This window comes from Vitis riparia, chromosome 7 (genome assembly GCF_004353265.1).
Source record: "Vitis riparia cultivar Riparia Gloire de Montpellier isolate 1030 chromosome 7, EGFV_Vit.rip_1.0, whole genome shotgun sequence".
NCBI lineage: Eukaryota > Viridiplantae > Streptophyta > Magnoliopsida > Vitales > Vitaceae > Vitis > Vitis riparia.
The window spans coordinates 19647235-19655723 of record NC_048437.1 but is presented as its reverse complement, the minus strand read 5'-3'; positions in this window follow the sequence as shown (position 1 = coordinate 19655723).

Genomic DNA, 8489 nt, shown 5'->3' with positions numbered 1-8489 from the left:
ACATGCATGTCAAAGAGTAAGACAAAGATCAAACAATATTCATTATTTATAGCAATCGACAATTAAAAGAGAAGACTCATATGTAAGGCCCCACCAAAGCCCAATTGATTTTGAATGAATTAATCCCACAAATTCCATTGTTTTGGAATTATGAAAATCATATTCATGCTTATTAAAAATCAAGGAAAATGGAAAATTATTTTAAAATCAAAGAACATTTGTGAAAGTGCTTACCTGAAAGGAAATGTAGCAATTTTATTTAAAAACGGGATTTTTAGTAACTTAAAACACTAATGAAGGATGAAAAGTGGTAGAATTAAAAAAAATATATTTGAAAACTAAAGTGGAATTAAAATTATTTGAAAGAAAACTAGAGTTTTGAAAATTATTTGAAGATTAAAATTTTGGAAAATTATTCGAAAATGGAAGTCTTGACAATTAAATTTGAAAATTGAAGTTTTAAAAAAATTGGAATTTTGAAAATTAAATTTAGAAATTGAAGTTTTTGAAATTTATTTGAAAATTTGAGTTTTGAAAATTAAATATGGAAATTGAAGTTTTGAAAATTAGAATTTTGAAAATTAGAGTTTGGAAAATTATTTGAAAACGGAATTTTTTTTAAAAAAAATGGAATTTTGACACCAAAAGATGAAGAATTAAGATAACGACATGTGGCCATTGGATGGTGCACTAAAAGGGCGGCCATGCATGGCCATGTAGAAGTGGGGGCCCAAGGTGCAAAGTGGTTACTTAGAGACTATGTGGGTTGTGACAGACTAGGAAGGTTGCTTGGTCGTGTGGGCTGTGACAAGCTAGAAAGGTTGTTTGATGACTGTGTAGGCTGTCTCAAGCTAGGAAGGATGATGGGTGACTGTGTTGGATATGACAGGTGTATGGGGGTAAGCTAGTGAGGGATAAGGGTATGATGGGTTTGGTGACGTAGGGTTGATGGTGGTAAGATAGTCCCAAGGTATGGCTTATTCAACTAAGCAAGTAATACCAATTTCTACCACTACAGGAGCTTCTTAATAAAATGAATGGACTGAGCATGCAACATGATTCTTCCAATCACTTTCACTTTCATCAAGAATTAGCCACCAATTCAACAAATACTCCTTCAACTGTAAGACCCTTATGAGGTTGAAGCTCTTGCGGCCACTTGAGGACCAAACTGCATAACCTATCATAATCGCCTAAAACTCTGGAGCATTAGGTTTCCATCCATCCCTGTGCATCGACCTAGAAAGCCCAGAAATTTGTTGGTTTCACTAACCCAACTCAAAAGGGAGCTTCACACTAACATTCAACAATCTCATATGCTCCATCTCACACCTTGCATAACCTAATAGGAGACTCACAGGAAGGTATACGAAGGAACAAAGCAAAGACGAGTAAAGTAAAAAAAAAAGGAAAAAAAAAAAAAGAAAAAAAAACAAATAGAAAATCAAGTAAAGATTAAATGCATGAAGCCTCATTTCATATGTCCTCCATGAGCTTGAAGCAGGTGGGGAAAACCTAAAGAAGATTCAAAACATGAATAAAGATACTTCCAAATTGCTATGCAGTGTATATAGAACAGAGCCACGGCAACCCGAAATCGATCCACGAGAATAGCAGATGAATCAACAACAACAAAGCATATAAAAAGAAATGTTCGAAAATCAATAAAGTTCAACATGTAATCCATATTATCCACACCTAAATCAACAAAGCAATACTAGGCAAACAAGAGGAATGAGAGAGTAGAAGTAAGTAATTCAAAATAGGTTTCATGACAAACTTACCTGGAGTTGCTCCCTATCTACGTTATGCTCATTTCCCTCTTGTTGCTTGTTTCTCTTATTTTCTCCTCAGCTCACTCTCCCTGAGGGTGGCCATGCTACTATGGATGAAAGTGGTGGTTGTGATGCAGACGGCGTCTTTCTTGCAAATGGCGTCTTCCATGCAGATAGAGATGTGTGGTTCCATGCAGATAGAGGTGTGTGGTGCTGTGTTGGCTGAGGCATGGTGGTGCTATAGGCGTGGCGTAAAGGTTGGTTCCATATGGAATGGGTATGGAAAGTCGTGGAAGTGACCAGGATGTGGGTAACAGCAAGACGGTGATGATCAAGATAGGTGTGGAGGTTGTTATAGAGGTGATGGAGATGATGGAGTTGAGGGTCGTGGGTGCGTACATGTTGGGTGTTGAGATGGAGCCGCCTGCTGGTGTGAGATGGGTACGCTGCGTTTGGGAGATTAGTGGGTCTCTAGGTCAGAAAAGAAAAAATGGTGATCCCCCCGTGTAAAGCCAAGAACAACATCCCTTTAAAAAGCAATAAAATAATAATAACACAAAAAAACTCTCCTCCAAAAAGAGAGGTCTACAAATATGCCCCTCTTCAGTAGAGTTCACAAGTATAAGGAATATGAACACTAGAGTGAAAAGAAAGTAAGAATAGTGAGTGGAATGAAGTGAACTCTACCGAAGAAAAAGAAAGACCCCTAAAGGTACACAAGTAGAACACAAACTTACTCAAACCAACAAATGAACAAAAATGGCTCTAAAAACCTAAGAGAAAGGTAGATCTTTGGGTGCCTCTAAAGTTGCACTATGGATCCAGACTCTCTCTAAGATGTCTCCAAAAGTGACTCGAAAATTGATGTCAAAGTTGAGTAGCATTCGAACCACCTAGGAACATAGGTACGAACATATATAGAAGGAAAACTACACATGCACCATACAAGAGCTTAAAGTGAGGGGCACCAATGATACAATTAAAACATAAGCTATAAGCTTAAAGAGCTATATCACACACAATGGAAGAGGACAAAATTTGGAACATCATGACTCCGAAAGCCTAAAATGTGGCTTTGAACGCCTAGACTGAGATGAACGCTTTTGAACAACTAAATAACAGCTCTGAATACCTAAAACTGAAAGAGATGACTTTGAACGCCTAAACTAGAATAGATGGCTCTAAACGCCTAAAATTAGAAAAGATAGCTCTAAACGCCTAAACTAAAAAAGATGGCTCTGAATGCCTAAATTGGAATAGATGACTTTGAAGGCCAATGGGAGAAATGGCTCTAAAGGCCTACAATTCTAAACACCCATGAAAGAAAGTGGTGGCTCCGAACGCCTAAAGGGTGAAAATGGCTCTAGATCGTAAGCTTAGGGCTATAAATGCTAAGAATGACTCTGGGTTATAAATAAGAAGAAGGAATCTGGATTGTGAGCTCAATGCTCTAAATGCTAAGAATGACTTTGGTCATAAACAAGAAGAACGACTCTGGGTCGTGAGCTCAGGGCTCTAAATGCTAAGAATGACTTTGGGTCATGAACAAGAGAACGACTCTGGGTCATGAGCTCAGGGCTCTAAATGCTAAGAATTGCTCTAGGTCATAAATAAGAAGAACGACTCTGGATCGTGAGCTCAAGGCTCTAAATGCTAAGAATGACTCAGGGTCATAAATAAGAAGAACGACTCTGGGTCATGAGCTCAAGGCTCTAAATGCTAAGAATGAAGAAATATGGTGGCTCTGAATGCCAAGCTGACCAATGGCTCTAAGTGTCAAACTATGAAGGACGACTGAGGGGGAATATGCCCCAGTGTGGCGTGTTGCCACAACTCTCGACCCACAAATCATAAAGCCTGAAAAAGTATCATAATAATCTGGATGTCTCTAGCTTAAAATACTTTGCTGGAGAAACCCATCGTGTCTCCAAGGAAAGATCCACTAGGGATTCTTAAGAAAAATAGTCCATAGGGGCAACTATCACCACCTCAACATAATGATCTATTGAAGAGTCATAGGTAATGAGACAGTTAAAACCCAAAGGTCAGGCTCATCTCGGCTTAAATCATCAATACTATGACCAATAATGCTAATAAATATCCCTCAACTGAATAAAGAAAATGGTAACAACTCCATGAGAAAATGATCATCTCCACAACAAAAAGGGGGAAATATACCCTAGTTTAGCAACTGACGCATCCCGCCATGTAGGTAATCGAGGAAAATATACCCCAATATAGCAACTAGTACATCTAGTATGTCCTAAAGACTCGACAATAACTCAATGGGGATGTATAAGAGATTTGGCATGTATTCCACTAAAATGATGATATGAGAGTCTATGCGCCTGAGATAACTCCATCAAAGAATCACGACAATATCAGAAAGTATGAGCCTGACTGAATGACTCAAGAAAGACTTCACTAGGGAATCATCATAAAATAAAAACAGATCATCAACTCAACATGTATCTCATAAATGAGGATGATCATGCAAATCAATGGAGATCTACAAATCTTAGCCAAAATGGAAATATGCCCTAGTATGACATCAGATGTGTGGTAGGAATCACCAAATCATCCATCACTAAGTGTGTAATCCTAATCATCCATGTCCACAGTTGAATCAAATCCACAGATCAAAGAAGTGTCTCCCAAAAAAAGAAACATAATGATATCTAAATGTCAAAAAGTGTGAGCCTGACTGAATGGCCCAAGAGAGACTGCACTGAGAGATCATGATAAGACAATAATAGACTATCAACTCGACATGCATCTCATGAGTGATGAGGATCATGTGACACCATGAAGATCTACAAATCTCAATCGAAAGGGAAATATGCTCCAATATGGCATTAGATGTATGGTATATCAGAAAATCGGACAACCTCAAATTATCCATCATCAAATGCATGATCCTAGTCATCCATATCCCCAACTAAATTGGGTCCAAACATCAAAGAGGCGTCTCCTAGAAGAAGAAGCATGAGGATATCTAAACATCAACCAAATCTCAAACACCTGTCCAAGTAGGGGCTGTCGAAGACGACATATGATCCCATGGCCTTAGGTTGGTCTTAAGACACGGGACATAATGTAGGCTAGGGTGATAAGGTAATAGAAATGAAGGAAAACTGGGCCCAAGTGCCCAATGATAAAAAACCTATGTCCTCATGTATAAAATGCAACATGTATAGAAAAGCTCATGAGCCTAGACTTGAGGGTGCCTAATGTAAATATAATATCAATAATGAGACAATGAAGTGAACCAAACTGATAATGAGATTCGTACGAATGATGCAAGGGAAATATCAAACCTAGAATAGGTTAGTGTAAGAAAATAATAAGAGGATGAAGCAAAGGGGATGAATCAAAAGCAATGACAAAGATGATAGCGAAACAATGAATATACGAAAAAAAAAGTGATGATCAACTCAAATCAAACATAGAGTGAAGTCACATCAACAATGAAGGTAATAATGGAAAGGACAATGACCCAGAGCTCCTGGGAGAAGGTCACTCATCTCACTCTCAAAGAGATATGACAAAGTCAATACAAAGTAAAGACTATCTCAGAAAGCTCACATACAAACTCTCACCAACAATCATACTCAATAAAGTGACCCTCGAATATCAATATACATGCCCAACAATGGAGAATACTATGCACATACACACATGTGCTTATTTTTATTTTTATTTTTTTACATATATACAAACGCACATACCTATGAACATAAAAAAAATGAGCCCCAAAGAGGTAAGATCAGTAATGGATAGACACTCGCAAGTGCTAAAGTAACATAACTCTCTCTAACGAGATGACCTTCTCAAACTAAGGATCTTTAAATCAATGTCCATGGGATATATAATGGAAATGATGTGACTATCCTCCATGTAATGAACTAAGGAGGATCACCACTCAGGGTGGAGAGAATATGAAGCAAAAAAAATAGTAGATAGAATAAAGAAGAAGAGATGAAGAACACAACCAATGAGATGTGATGAAATTTAGTAGTGTGATGGTAGGAAAAATAATGAGAGAAAGATGCGCCCATAGGGCCAAGGCTCATGAAACTCCTGAATGAAGAATGTATACACTAAAGGGCCCCTATCCCGGTGCAAAAATGTGAGCAAGATAATAAGAAAGAAATGTTATAATGCACATGCGAGGCTCAATGGGCTAGCAATGGTCTATATATCAAAATGGTAAAAGGGTATATGGCTAACCAAAATAATGGCCACCCATCATGTGACCATGGTCTCAAACATAGTACCTCCTTAAATGATCCACGTTGGTTGGCTCTAAGAACTGGTTCCATCTAGATCCGTCAACTGTGTCACACCCTCTAAGGTTAACTCCCTAATTAAATAAGGTCTACTCCAATTGGGTTTGAACTTACCTTTAGGATCTCTGATCAATCATCTGATGACCCTCAAGACTAAGTCACCTATTTCTTGAAAGCACAGACCATTTTCCTCTGGTATGCACGAACATGGTCTACCGCCTTCAATTTCCTCTCATCTAGGAGATCAAACTAGTCTAATCGAGTCTAGGCCCAATCTACCTCTAAAATCTGTTGCTCTAATGCTACCCTCAATGAACCCATCTCAATCTCAACTGGTAGCACTGTCTCCATACCATATACCAAAAAGTAGGGTGTGGCTCCAATAGAGGTGCAGAAAGAAGCCTGTTAAGCCTGCAATGCAAAATGGAGTTTCTCTAACCAATCCCAAGAAATCTCAACCATCCTCCGCAAGATCCTCTTAATATTATTATTCGTGGCCTCTACTACCCCATTAGTCTACGACCTATGATGTTGGATACCATATCTCTGCAATAGGGTGTTAATCTCTGCCCTGAAATGTACTCCTCTATCATAAATCAGCTCATGAGAGACTCCATATCAATAGATAATGTGTTATCTGATGAAACTAGCAAGCCCTACCTGATGTCAATCTTGCATACGAGGCAACCTCTACCCACTTGGTGAAATAATCAATGGCAACCAAGATGAACTCATGACCACTAGAAAACTTCGGCGAAATCTTTCAAATGATGTCTATACCCTATACTGAAAATGACCATGGTGAAGTCAATGCATGTAACTCTAAAAGTAGCACGTGAATGAGGTCTCCATGTATCTGACACTCTAGACATCTCTAAACAAACTTGCAACAATCTGTCTTTATGGTTAACCAAAAATAGTCAATCCTCATGATCTTACAGGCTAACATATGCCCTTCCATATATGGTCCACAGACTCCCACATGTACCTCTCTCATCACTCGATTGGTAGAGGCACGATCTAGACACAATAGTAACATCCCATCAGTTGATCGTCTGTACAATATCTCTTCACAAATCACAAATTAGGCGACCAACTATCTCAATGATCTCTTATCCTTGGTCGTGGTGGCCTCGGGATATGCACCAAGCCTAAAAAATTGGTATATATCATGGTACCAAGGCAAGCCACCATCTAACTTTGTCTTGTCAATTAGACAACAATAGGTAGGAATGGATCTTTACTCAATTAGTAGAGGGTGAACAATGGTATCCGCGGGCATCAGCAAACTAGTTCTACGCTCTAGGCAGATGTGTATACCTCAAATCATCAAATATCCCAACTAATAGCTCCCAGTTTGCATGGTAAGGCCTAAGCTTCACATCTCTAGTCTTCTACTCTCCCTGAATCTGTCTCAATACTAGATTGGAGTCACCAAACACCTCCATCTGTCTAATCTCAAGCTCAACAGCTATCTTTAATCCCAAGATACAAGCCTCATACTCAACAATATTGTTCATGGCAGGGTGTCGATCAGAGAATGCCAAACGAACAAATCTAGGAATGTGGTCGCCATGAGAAGATATCAACAAAACACCTATCTCGTATCCAGAATGGTTGGTCGCACCATTAAAGTACATGCGCCAGCCTGACAAACTAGTCACAACAACAACATCCTCCTCTGGGAAATCATCATCAATAGCTCTACCATCAGAAACTAGTAATGAAGCTAAGTGATCTGCAACAATACTCCCTCTGATAGACTTCTAAGTAGCATAATGGATATCAAACTCAATCAAGAGTACTTACCACCACATGAGTCGACTAACCAAAGCAAGTCTGTCAAACAAATATCTCGAGGGATCTAGACAAGATATCAAGTGCACTAAATACTCTGTCATATAATGTCTCAGTCTCCAAGTAGCCCAAATCAATGCCAAGTAGAAGAGCTCAATCATGGCATATCTCGTCTCATAATCTAGCATCCTCTTACTCAAATAATAAATAGCTCGCTCATTTCCTGAATCATTGAGCTGAGCCAACATGCACCACCAATCCATCCTGAACTTAGTGGTTAAACTCTACTGTTGTCACGATACTGTAAGGGGGAGTATGTGTCCAGATAACCTAAAGTATTGATAGTTAGCTCCCGGTCTTCCGATCAAAAAACAACATTGATGAAAATGTGTAGGTGCGCTACCAATCCATCCCGAACTTGGTGGTTAAACTCTACTGGGCAAGGCTATGTTTGAGATGGACAGGTATAGGAGTAAGGGGGTAGCCTGGTGTAAAAGGCACTAAGATTGGAAGTGACAACAACTACTCTCTGATACTCTCAAATGTGCGCTACCACTAATCATTCCAAACAATAGGTTGACTCTTCCTCAAGAGTCGAAAAATAAGCTCATAGATGTCTATCAATCTG